General features: G+C 43.5%; 1 protein-coding gene across 4 annotated transcripts in view; it reads right to left on the bottom strand.

Annotated features, from left to right (window-relative positions):
- pknox1.1 (pbx/knotted 1 homeobox 1.1) overlaps window positions 1–13766 on the bottom strand; it is a 273179-nt gene that overhangs the window by 136032 nt on the left and 123381 nt on the right. The gene's annotated exons all lie outside the window — the stretch shown is intronic.

The following is a 13766-nucleotide window of genomic DNA, read 5'->3' as shown; positions in this document are numbered from 1 at the left end:
CTTCGGTATTCACTAAGGAGAAGGATATTGAATTGTGTAAGGTAAGGGAAACAAGTAGGGAAGTTATGGAAACTATGACGATTAAAGAGGAGGAAGTACTGGCGCTTTTAAGGAATATAAAAGTGGATAAATCTCCTGGTCCTGACAGGATGTTCCCTAGGACCTTGAGGGGAGTTAGTGTGGAAATAGCAGGGGTTCTGACAGAAATACTTTAAATGTCATTAGAAATGGGAATGGTGCCAGAGGATTGGCGTATTGTTCATGTGGTTCCATTGTTTAAAAAGGGTTCTAAGAGTAAACCTAGCAATTATAGGCCTGTCTGTTTGACGTCAGTGGTGGGTAAATTAATGGAAAGTATTCTTAGAGACAGTATATATAATTATCTGGATAGACAGGGTCTGATTAGGAACAGCCAACATGAATTTGTGTGTGGAAGGTCATGTTTGACAAATCTTATTGAATTTTTTGAAGGGGTTATGAGGAAAGTTGATGAGGTTAAAGCAGTGGATGTTGTCTATACGGACTTCAGTAAGGCCTTTGACAAGGTTCTGCACCGAAGGTTAGATAGGAAGGTTCAATCGTTAGGTATTAATGTTGAAGTAGTAAAATGGATTCAACAGTGGCTGGATGGGAGATGCCAGAGAGTAGTGGTGGATAACTGTTTGTCAGGTTGGAAGTCGGTGACTAGTGGTGTGCCTCTGGGATCTGTACTGGGTCCAATGTTGTCTGTCATATATATTAATGATCTGGATGATGGGGTGGTAAATTGGATTAGTAAGTATGCCGATGATACTAAGGTAGGTGGCATTGTGGATAATGAAGTAGGGTTTCAAAGCTTGCAGAGAGATTTAGGCCAGTTAGAAGAGTGGGCTGAAAGATGGCAGATAGAGTTTAATGCTGATAAGTGTGAGGTGCTACATTTTGGTAGGAATAATCCAAATAGGACATACATGGTAAATGGTAGTGCATTGAAGAATGCAGAACAGAGTGATCTAGGAATAATGGTGCATAGTTCCCTGAAGGTGGAATCTCATGTGGATAGGGTGGTGAAGAAAGCTTTTGGTATGCTGGCCATTATAAATCAGAGCATTGAGTATAGGTGTTGGGATGAAATGTTAAAATTGTACAAGGCATTGGTAAGGCTGAATTTGGAGTATTGTATACAGTTCCAGTCACCGAATTATAGGAAAGATGTCAACAAAATAGAGAGAGTACAGAGAAGATTTACTAGAATGTTACCTGGGTTTCAGCATCTAAGTTACAGGGAAAGGTTGAACAAGTTAGGTCTTTATTCTTTGGAGCGTAGAAGGTTGAGGGGTGACTTGATAGAGGTATTTAAAATTATGAGGGGGATAGACAGAGTTGACATGGATAGGCTTTTTCCATTGAACGTAGGGGAGATTCAAACAAGAGGACATGAGTTGAGAGTTAGGGGGCAAAAGTTTAAGGGTAACACGAGGGGGATTTTTTTTACTCAGAGAGTGGTAGCTGTGTGGAATGAGCTTCCAGTAGAAGTGGTAGAGGCAGGTTCGATAATGACATTTAAAGTAAAATTGGATAGGTATATGGACAGGAAGGAATGGAGGGTTATGGGCTGAGTGCGGGTCAGTGGGACTAGGTGAGAGTAAGCATTCTGCATGGACTAAAAGGGCTGAGATGGCCTGTTTCCATGCTGTAATTGTTATATGGTTATAATTATATATATGGATGCCTCACAGTAACTTGGTGTACAGGGTACAAGGGTAATATCCAGATATAACATCAGAACTAATTGTGTGACGGGGATTCAAGAGTGGGAATAAACAGGTCAAAGCTTGTTGGCAAGTTACCACAGGGTCCCAGGCATTTTCACAATTTATGATTAAGCTAAATGGATGAACTGTGATAGTTCCAAGTGTGCTGTTGATACAAACTTAGAGGAACTGTCAGCTAGGAAGAGGATGTGAAGAGGGTTCAAATGTATATAGACAAACCAATTGAGAAGGCAAAACATGGCAGCTATGGGAGAATGCAAAATCATCCACCTAAATACGCAAGGCAGAACATAAGATAGTGCAGCAGAGGATTGGGTCCTAGAGCTCATCACATTTGCACTGACCATGATGTGAATATAAACTAATTGTATCTTTATGCACATAGTCTTTATCCCTGGATTACCTTCTTGTTTATGTGTCTTTTTAACTGCTACTATCACATCTATAGTGCTTTGTAAAAGCATTCACGTAAAAGAATAGTACATCCAGGAATTTTGATCAATTTAACTGAGAATTTTTTTTTGTGAATCACATGCTTTTTCATAGTGGAGCCCAAAAAACAGGGAAAATTGAAAAGCATGAAAAACTAAGAATCCAAAAACTGAAAAGTCAGCAGTTCAAAATTACTCATCCCTCTTTGCTCAATGCTTAATTGAACCACCTCCTGCAGCTACTACAGCAAGCAGTCTTTTTGTATAAGTCTCTATTAGCTTTACACAGAGTGATGGAGCAAGATTTGCCCATTCTTCCTTGTAAAATTGCTCAAGCTGTGCCAGGTTAGTTGGGGAGTGGCAGTAGACAGCATTCATGAGGTCTTGCCAGAGGTGCTTGATTGGGTTAAGATCAGGACTCTGAATGGGCTACTCAAAGACATCAATTTTTTTCATTTGAAGTCACTCCATAGTTGCTCTAGCAGTGTGCTTTGGGTTGTTCTCCAACTGAAAGACGAACTTGAAATGAATTTAATTGACTTTATTTCTTAGATCCTTCACATACTTCATGTAATGTCTCCGTCAAAATGTACAATGCGCATTTTACAGTAATTTGTAATAAATAGTATGTACAACAGGACAGTCAATAAAGCATAGAAATACAATTGTATCAGCTTGAATTAATCACTCAGACGGCCTGGTGGAAGAAGCTGTCCCGGAGACTGTTAGTCCTGGCTTTTATGCTGCCATACTGTTTCCCGGATGGTAGCAGCTGGAACAGCTTGTGGTTGGGGTGACTTGAGTTCACAATGATACTTTGGGCTCTTTTTACACACCCGTCTCTGAAAATGTCCCGAATAGTGGGAAGTTCACATCTACAGATGCACTCGGTTGTCTACACCACTCTCTGCAGAGTCCTGTGATTGCGGGAAATACAGTTCTCATACCAGGCAGTGAAGCAGCCAGTCAGGATGCTCTCAGTTGTGCCCCTGTAGAAACTTTCTCACCAGTTTAAGCTTTCTCAGAGAGGCTACAAGGTTTTTATTCAGGATCTCTCTGTATTTAGCAGAATTCACCTTCCTATCAAACCTGACCAGATATCTAGTCTTGCTCCTGAAAAGCATCCCCATAGCATGATGCTATCTCCACCATAATTTACAGTCAGGATGGTGTTACCTGGCTGATGTGCAGTATTACATTTATAATACATGTACCACTTAGTTTGAGGCTAAAAAGTTCCACCTTAGTTTCATCCAACCACAAGACTCATAAGGCATGCTCCCCAATTCAAGCAACATCCTTGTAAATCTCCTTTGCACCCTATCTATGGCTTCCACATCCTTCCTGTAGTGAGGAGATCAGAACTGAGCACAGTACTCCAAGTGGGATCTGACCAGGGTCCTAAATAGCTGCAACATTATCTCTCAGTTCCTAAATTTAATTCCACAATTGATGAAGGCCAATACACCGTATGCCTTCTTAACCACAGAGTCAGCCTGCGCAACTGCTTTGAGTGTCCCATGGACTCGAACCCCAAGATCCCTCTGATCCTCCACACTGCCAAGTGTCTTACCATTAATATTATATTCTGCCATCATATTTGACCTACCAAAATGAACCACCTCACACTTATCTGGGTTGAACTCCATCTGCCACTCTCAGTCCAGTTTTGCATCCTATCAATGTCCTGCTGTAACCTCTGACAGCCCTCCACACTATCCACAACACCTCCAACCTTAGTGTCATCAGCAAACTTACTAACACATCCTTGCACTTCCTCATCTAGGTCATTTATGAAAATCATGAAGAGTAAGGGTCCCAGAACAGATCCCTGAGGCACTCCACTGGTGACCAACCTCCAAGCAGAATATGACCCGTCTACAACCACTCTTTGCCTTCTGTTTGTAAGCCATTTCTGGATACACAAAGCAATGTCCATTTGGATCCCATGCCTCCTTACTTTCTCAATAAGCCTTGCATGGGGTACCTTATCAAATGCCTTGCTGAAATCCATAAACACTATATCTACTGCTCTTCCTTCATCAAATTATTTATCACATCCTCAACAAATTTAATCAGGCTCGTAAGGCCTGACCTGCCCTTGACAAAGCCATGCTGACTACTACTTATCATATTATACCTCTGTTCATAAATCCTGCCTCTCAGGATCTTCTCCATCAACATACCATTGAGGTAAGACTCACTGGTCTATAATTTCCTGGCCTATCTCTATTCCCCTTCTTGATAAAGGAACAACATTCACAACCCTCCAATCCTCCGGAACCTCTCCCGTCGCCATTGATGATGCAAAGATCATTGCCAGAGGCTCAGCAATCTCCTCCCTCGCCTCCCACAGTAGCCTGGGTTACATCTCAACCAGGCCCAGCGACTTATCCAGTTTGACACTTTCCAAAGTCTCCAGCACATCCTCTTTCTTAATATCTACATGCTCAAGCTTTTCAATCCGCTCCAAGTCGTCACTATTATTACCAAGAGCCTTTTCCATACTGAATACTGGTAAAGTATTAATTAAGTACCTCTGCTATTTCCTCCAGTTCCATACACACTTTCCTATTGTCGCACTTGATAGGTCCTATTCTTTCATGTCTTATCCTCCTGCTCTTCACAAACTTGTAGAATGCCTAGGGGTTTTCCTTAATCCTTCCCATGAAGGCCTGCTCATGGCCCCTTCTGGCTCTCCTAATTTCCTTCTTAAGCTCCTTCCTGTTAGCCTTATAATCCACTAGATATCTAACATTACCTAGCTCTCTGAAGCTTTAGTAAGCTTTTCTTTTCTTCTTGGCCAGATTTATTACAGCCTTAGTACACCACGGTTCCTGTACCCTACTATAACTTCCCATTTTAATTGGAACTTACCTATGCAGAACTTCACACAAATATTCCCTGAACATTTGCCACATTTCTTCTATACTTTTCCTTGAGAACATCTGTTTCCAATTTATGCTTCCAATTTCCTGCCTGATAGCCTCATAATTCCCTTTATTCCAATTCCTTTCCTAACTTGTCTGTTCCTATCTCTCTCCAATGCTATGGTAAAGGAGTAGAATTATGATCACTATCTCCAAAATGCTCTCCCACTGAGAGATCTGACACCTGACCAGGTTCATTTCCCAGTACCAAATCAAGTACAGCCTCTCCTCTTGTAGGCTTATCTACATATTGTGTCAAGAAACCTTCCTGAACACACCTAACAAACTCCACCCCAACTAAACCCCTTGCTCTAGGGAGATGCCAATCTATATTTGGGAAATTAAAATCTCCCATCACACCAACTCCATTATTATTACACCTTTCCAGGAAATGGGGAACATGCGGATGCGGGCAGCATCAATAGTGGAGGGAGGGAAACCTTGTTCTTGAAAGAAGGAGGAAATTTCTGATCTCATGAAATGGAAACAGACTGGGCAGATGCAAAGACACTGAGAAAAAGGAATAGCATTTTTACAGGAGACTGGGTAGGAGGTATGGTCAAAATAACCGTGGGATCCGTAGGTTTTTAGAAACATAGAAAACCTACAGCACAATACAGGCCCTTCGGCCCACAATGCTGCGCCAAACATGTACTTACTTTAGAAATTACCGAGGGGTACCCAGAACCCTCTATATTTCAAAGCTCCACATACCTATCTAGGAGTCTCTTAAAGGACTCTGCCTCCATCACCATTGCCAGCAGCCCATACCACACACTCACGACTCTCTGCGTAAAAAACTTACCCCTGACATCTCCTCTGTACCTACTTCTAAGCACATTAAAACTGTGCCCTATCTTGTTAGCCATTTCAGCCCAGGGAAAAGCCCTCTGCTACCTACATGATCAATGCCTCTCATCATCTTATACACCTCTATCAGGTCACCTCTTATTCTCTATCACTTCAAGGAGAAAAGGCCAAGTACACTCAACATATTCTCATAAGGCATGCTATCCCCAATCCAGGGAACATTCTTGTAAATCTCCTCTGCATTCTTTCTACAGATTCTACAGCCTTCCTGTAGTGAGGTGACCATAACTGAGCACAGTACTTCAAGTGGAGTCTGACCAGGGTCCTATATAGCTGTAACATTACTTCACGGCTCTTAAACTCAAACCTACAGTTGATGAAGGCCAATACACAGTATGCTTTCTTAATCACAGAGTCAACCTGTGCAGCAGTTATGAGTGTCCTATGAACTCGGACCCCAACATTCTTCTGATCATCCATACTGCCAAGAGTCTTACGATTAATACTATATTCTGCCATTATATTTGACCTACCAAAATGAATCACCTCACATTTATCTGGGTTGAACTCCATCTGCCACTTCTCAGCCCAGTTTTTCATCCTATCGATGACTCGCTGTAACCTCTGACAGCCCTCCACACTATCTACAACACCTCCAACCTTAGAGTCATCAGCAAAGTTACTAACCCATCCTTCTACTTCCTCATCCATTTATAAAAATCACAAAGAGAAGGGGTCCCAGAACAGATCATGAGGCACACCACTGATGACCGACCTCCATGCAGACTTTGACCTGTCTACAACCACTCTTTGCCTTCTGTAGGCAAGCCAATTCTGGACCTACAAAGCAATGTCCCCTTGGATCCCATGCCTCCTTATTTTCTTAATAAGCCTTGCATGGGTACCTTATCAAATGCCTTGCTGAAATCCATATACATTACATTTACTGTGCTACCTCCATAAATGTTTAGTCACATCCTCGAAAAATTCAATCAGGCTCGTAAGGCATGACCTGCCTTTCACAAAGCCATGCTGACTATTCCTAATCATATTATGCTTCTCCAAATGTTCATAAATCCTGCCTCTCAGGATCTTCTCCATCAACTTACCAACCACTGAAGAAAGACTCACTGGTCTATAGTTTTCTGGGATATCTCTACTCCCTTTCTTGAATAAGAAAACAACATCTGCAACCCTCCAATCCTCCAGACCCTCTCCTGTCCCCATTGATTATGCAAACGTCATCGCCAGAGGCTCAGCAATCTCCTCCCTCGCCTCCCACAGAAGCCTGGGGTACATCTCATCCGGTGCCCAATGCTTATCCAACTTGATGCTTTCCAAAAGCTCCAGCACATCCTCTTCCTTAACATCTAGATGCTCAAGCTTTTTAATCCGCTGCAAGTCATCCCTACAATCGCCAAGATCCTTTTCCATAGTGAATACTGAAGCAAAGTATTCATTAAGTACTCCTGCTATCTACTCTGTTTCCATACACACCTTTCCACTGTCACACTTGATTGGTCCTATTCTCTCCCATCTTATCCTGTTGCTCTTCACATACTTGTAGAATGTCTTGGGGTTTTTCTTAATTCTGCCTGCCCAGGCCTTCTCATGGCCCCTTCTGGCTCTCCTAATTTCACTCTTAAGCTCCTTCCTGTTAGCCTTATAATCTTCTGGATCTGTATCATCACCTAGTTTTTTGAACCTTTCATAAGCTTTTCTTTTCTTCTTGACTAGGTTTTCAACAGCCTTTGTACACCATGGTTCTTGTACCCTACCATCCTTTCCATCTCATTGGAATGTACCTCTGCAGAACACCACACGAACATCCACTCAACATTTACCGCATTTCTGCCGTACATTTCCCTGAGAACATCTGTTCCCACTTTATGCTTCCGTGTTCCTGCCTGATAGTTGCATATCAGATTCAGATTGTTTATTGTCATTTATAACCACAAATACAATGCAGTTAAAAAACGAGACAACGTTCTCCAGAATTATATCACGAGAAAAAAGCACAAGACAAACCACACAAGAAAAACCACATAACATTTGGTAATCCACAATCCAGAGTCTGGAGAGGCTGCTGCGTATCAATATCGCGCTACCGTCTTAGCACATTCTCCAGAAAGGAACTACAAACCCATCAGACAAACCTAAAGCTACAAGACCTACACAAAACCACATAGTTACATATAGTTATAGTTAACATACAGTTTCAACAGTGCAGACAAAACCATAATTGATAAAACACTAATTGACAAAGACCACATAATTATAACACATAGTTTCAACAGTGCAAAGCAATACCATAATCTGATAAAGAGCAGTCCATGGCACAGTTTTAAAAGATAGTCTCAAAGTCTCGACAGCCCATCATCCCATGCAGACGGTAGAAGGAAGAAAAATTCTTCCTGCCATGAACCTCTAGCGCCGCAGCTCGCTGATACAACACTTTGGGAGCTCTGACCACAGCCAACTCCGAGTCCGTCCGAAATCTTCGAGCCTCCGACCAGCCCCCCGACACCGAGCACCACTCTGCCGAGCACTTCGACCCCGGCACCGGCCGCCAAGCAACAAGCAAAGCCAGGATTTGGGGCCTTCCCCTCGGAGATTTCCCCTTACTCCAATTAAATGTTTTCCTAATTTATCTGTTCCTATCCCTCTCCAAGGCTACAGTAAGGGACATAGAATTGTGATCACTATCTCCAAAATGCTCTCCCACTGACACCTGACTTGGTTTATTTCCCAATAACAGATCAAGTACAGCCTGTCCTCTTGTAGGCTTATCTACATATTGAGTCAGGAAACACCTAACAATCTCCACCCCATCTAAAGCCCTCGCTCTGGGGAGATGCCAATCAATATTTGAGAAGTTAAAATCTCCCACCACGACAACCCTGTTAATATTACACCTTTAGATCATAGAACGTAAAATAGTACAGCGCAGTATAGGACCTTCGGCCCATAATGTTGTACAGACCCTTAAACCCTGACTCCCCTATAAACCCCCACCTTAAATTCGTCCACACACCTGTAAAGTAGTCTCTTAAATTTCTCTAGTATATCTGCATCCACCACTGACTCAGGCACCAACCACTCTGAGTAAAAAACCTTCTTCTAATATCCCCCATGAACTTCCCATCCCTTACCTTAAAGCCATGTCCTCTTGGTATTGAACAGTGGTGCCCTGGGGAAGAGGCACTGGCTGTCCACTCTATCTATTCCTCTTAATATCCTGTATACCTCTATAATGTCTCCTCTCTTCCTCCTTCTCTCCAAAGAGTAAAGCCCTAGCTCCCTTAATCTCTGATCATAATCCGTACTCTCTAAACCAGGCAGCATCCTGGTAAATCTCCTCTGTACCCTTTCCAATGCTTCCACATCCTTCCTATAGTGAGGCGACCAGAACTGGACACAGTACTCCAAGTGTGGCCTAAATAGAGTTTTATAGAGCTGCATCATTACATCGCGACTCTTAAACTCTATCCCTCGACTTATGAAAGCTAACACCCCTTAAGCTTTCTTAACTACCTTATCTACCTGTGAGTCAACTTTCAGGGATCTGTGGACATGTACCCCCAGATCCTTCTGCTCCTCCACACTCCCAAGTATCCTGCCAATTACTTTGGACTCTTGCCTTGGAGTTTGTCCTTCCAAAGTGTACCACCTCACACTTCTCCAGGTTGAACTCCATCTGCCACTTCTCAGCCCACTTCTGCATCCTATCAATGTCTCTCTGCAATCTTCGACAATCGTCTACACTATCCACAACACCACCAACCTTTGTGTCATCTACAAACTTGCCAACCTACCCTTCTACCCCCACATCCAGCTCGTTAATAAAAATCACTAAAGGGAAGGGTCCCAGAACAGATCCTTGTGGGACACCACTAGTCACAACCCTCCAATCTGAATGTACTCCCTCCACCATGACCCTTTCTGCAGGCAAGCCAATTCTGAATCCACCTGGCCAAACTTCCCTGGATCCCATGCCTTCTGACTTTCTGAATAAGCCTACTTACTAAAATCCATGTAGATCACATCCACTGTACTACCCTCATCTATATGCCTGGTCACCTCCTCAAAGAAATCTAACAGGCTTGTTAGACACGATCTGCCCTTCACAAAGCCATACTGACTGTCCCTGATCAGACCATGATTCCCTATATGCCCATAGATCCTATCTCTAAGAATCTTTTCCAACAGCTTTCCCACCACAAATATAAGGCTCACTGGTCTATAATTACCCAGACTATCCCTACTACCTTTTTTGACCAAGGGGACACCATTCGCCTCTCTCCAGTCCTCCAGTACCATTCCCGTGGGCAACGTAGACATAAAGATCCTAGACAGAGGCTCAGCAATCTCTTCCCTTGCCTCGTGGAGCAGCCTGGGGAATATTCCGTCTGGCCCCGGGGACTTACCTGTCCTAATGTATTTTAACAACTCCAACACCTCCTCTCCCTTAATATCAACATGCTCTAGAACATCAGCCTAACTCATATTATCCTCACCATCATCAAGTTCCCTCTCATTGGTGAATACCGAAGAGAAGTATTCATTGAGGACCTCGCTCACTTCCACAGCCTCCAGGCACATCTTCCCACCTTTATCTCTAATCGGTCCTACCTTTTGTTCTTCACATAATTGAAGAATGCCTTGGGGTTTTCCTTTACTCTACTTCCCAAGGCCTTCTCATGCCGCCTTCTTGCTCTCCTCAGCCTCTCTCCAGAATCTGTCTCCCTATCTGCTCCTCGATGTCCCTGTTACTATTGGGTGGTCTATAAGAATCAGCAGTAGAATTATTGACTCCTTCCTGTTTCTAACTTGCAACCACAGAGACTCCGTAGACAATCCCTCCATGATTTCCCCCTTTTCTGCAGCTATGAGACCATCTCTGATCAGCAGTGTCACACCCCCACCTCTTTTGCCTCCCTCCCTATCCTTTCTGAAACACCTAAAGCCTGGCATTCTAAGTAACCACTCCTGCCCCTAAGCCAGTCAAGCTTCAGTAATGGCCACAACATCATAGCTCCAAGTACTGATCCCCAATCTAAGCTCATCTGCTTTCTTCATGATGCTTCTTGCATCAAAATAGACACATCTCAAACCATTGGTCTGTGTGCATCCCTTCTCTATCATCTGCCTATCGTCCCACTCGCACTGTCTCCAACCTTTCTCTAAGGTGGCCAGTGAGTGAGTGGGCCAGTGAAGGAGTGGAGATTTGAGGCTTTGACAAGAAGAGGCGGAGGACAAGCTTCACTCCAAGTGAGGTAAGGCTGGGTAAGTTCCTTTCAAAGGAGAAAGTTTCAAAAGTTGAGGCAAGTATTGGGTACGTCATAGCAGCTGAGATTGGCCCCGTGGTTTATTCATCCTGCAGCATGTGGGAAATCAGGGATACTTCCAGTGTCCCTGACAACCATGTGAGCAGGAAGTGTGTCCAACTGCAGCTTCTGGCAGACCGTACTGAGCGTCTGGAGCTGCGATTGGATTCATACTGGAGCATCCGCCATGCTGAGAAAGTTGTGAATAGCACGTTCAGTGAGTTGGCCACACTGCAGGTAAAGGCTACACAGGCAGAAAGGGAAGGGGTGGCCACTTAGACAGCGTAGCAGTAGGCAGGTAGTGCAGGAGTCCCCTGGGGTCATCTCCCTCCTAAACAGATATATTGTTTTGGATACTGTTGGGGGAGATGTCTCATCAGGGGAAGGCAACAGCAGCCGAGTTCATTGCACCATGGGTGGCTCTGCGGCACAGGAGGGAAAGAAAAGGAGTGGGAGAGCTATAGTGATAGGGGATTCGATTGTAAGGGGAATAGATAGGCGTTTCTGCGGCCACAAATGAGACTCCAGGATGGCAAGTTGCCTCCCTGGTGCAAGGGTCAAGGATGTCTCTGAGCGGCTGCAGGACATTCTGGAATGGGAGGGTGAACAGCCAGTGGTCGTGGTGCACATAGGTACCAACGATATAGGTAAAAAACAGGATGAGGTCCTACAAGGTGAATTTAAGGAGTTAGGAGATAAACTAAAAAGTAGGACCACAAAGGTAATAATCTCTGGATTACTACCAGAGCCACGTGCTAGAGTAGAAATAGGAGGGTATTTCGGATGAATACGTGGCTTGAAAAATGGTGCAATTTTTGGGGCATTGGAACCAGTACTGGGGGAGGTGGGACTGGTATAAACAGGACGGTCTGCACCTGGGCTGGACTGGAACCAATGTCCTCAGGGGAGCGTTTGCTACTGCTGTTCAGGAGGCTTTAAACTAATGTGGCAGGGGGATGGGAACAAGTGCAGAGAGACAGAGGGGTGTAAAATAAGGGTAGAAGCAAAAAGTAAGGTGAAAAGTAAAAGTGGCAAGCAAATCCAGGGCAAAAAGCAAAAAGAGCCACTTTTCATGGAAATTGTATAAGGGCTAAGAGTGTTGTAAAAACAAGCCTGAAGGCTTTGTGTGTCAATGCAAGGAGCATTCGTAACAAGGTGGATAAATTGAATGTGCAGATAGTTATTAATGAATATGATATAGTTGGGATCACAGAGACATGGCTCCAGGATGACCAAGGATGGGAGCTCAACATCCAGGGATATTCAATATTCAGGAGGGATAGACAGGAAAGAAAAGGAGGTGGGGTAGCATTGCTGGTTACAGAGGAGATTAACGCAATAGCAAGGAAGGACATTAGCTTGGAGGATGTGGAATCGATATGGGTAGAGCTGCATAACAGTAAGGGGCAGAAAACACCGGTGAGTGTTGTGTACAGGCCACCTAACAGTAGTAGTGAGGTTGGGGATGGCATTAAACAGGAAATTAGAAAAGCGTGCAATAAAGGAACAGTAGTTATAATGGGTGACTTCAATCTACATATAGATTGGGTGAACCAAATTGGTAAGGGTGCTGAGGAAGAGGATTTCTTGGAATGTATGCGGGATGGTTTTCTGAACCAACATGTCGAGGAACCAACTAGAGAGCAGGCCATTCTAGACTGGGTATTGAGCAATGAGGAAGGGTTAGTTAGCAATCTTGTCGTGCGAGGCCCCTTGGGTAAGAGTGACCATAATATGGTGGAATTCTTCATTAAGATGGAGAGTGACATAGTTAATTCAGAAACAAAGATTCTGACCTTAAAGAAGGGTAACTTTTAAGGTATGAGACGTGAATTAGCAAAGATAGACTGGCAAATGATACTTAAAGGGTTGACGGTGGATATGCAATGGCAAGCATTTAAAGATCGCATGGATGAACTACAACAATTGTTCATCCCAGTTTGGCAAAAGAATAAACCAGGGAAGGTAGTGCACCCGTGGCTGACAAGGGAAATTAGGGATAGTATCAAGTCCAAAGAAGAAACATATAAATTAGCCAGAAAAAGCGGCACTCCTGAGGACTGGAAGAAATTCAGAGACCAGCAGAGGAGGACAAAAGGCTTAATTAGGAAAGGGAAAAAAGATTATGAGAGAAAGCTGGCAGGCTTTCATAAAAACTGACTGTAAAAGCTTTTATAGATACGTGAAAAGAAAAAGATTGGTCAAGACAAATGTAGGTCCTTTACAGTCAGAAACAGGCAAATTGATCATAGGGAACAAAGACATGGCAGACCAATTGAATAACTACTTTGGTTCTGTCTTCACTAAGGAGGACATAAATAATCTTCGGGAAATAGTAAGGGACCGAGGGTCCAGTGAGATGGAGGAACTGAGGGAAATACATGTTAGTAGGGAAGTGGTGTTAGGTAAATTGAAGGGATTAAAGGCAGATAAATCCCCAGGGCCAGATGGTCTGCATCTCAGAGTGCTTAAGGAAGTAGCCCAAGAAATAGTGGATGCATTAGTGATAATTTT

Source organism: Hypanus sabinus, chromosome 4 (genome assembly GCF_030144855.1).
Source record: "Hypanus sabinus isolate sHypSab1 chromosome 4, sHypSab1.hap1, whole genome shotgun sequence".
In the NCBI taxonomy this organism is placed as follows: Eukaryota; Metazoa; Chordata; class Chondrichthyes; order Myliobatiformes; family Dasyatidae; genus Hypanus; species Hypanus sabinus.
This window is presented reverse-complemented; position numbering and strand designations above follow the sequence as displayed.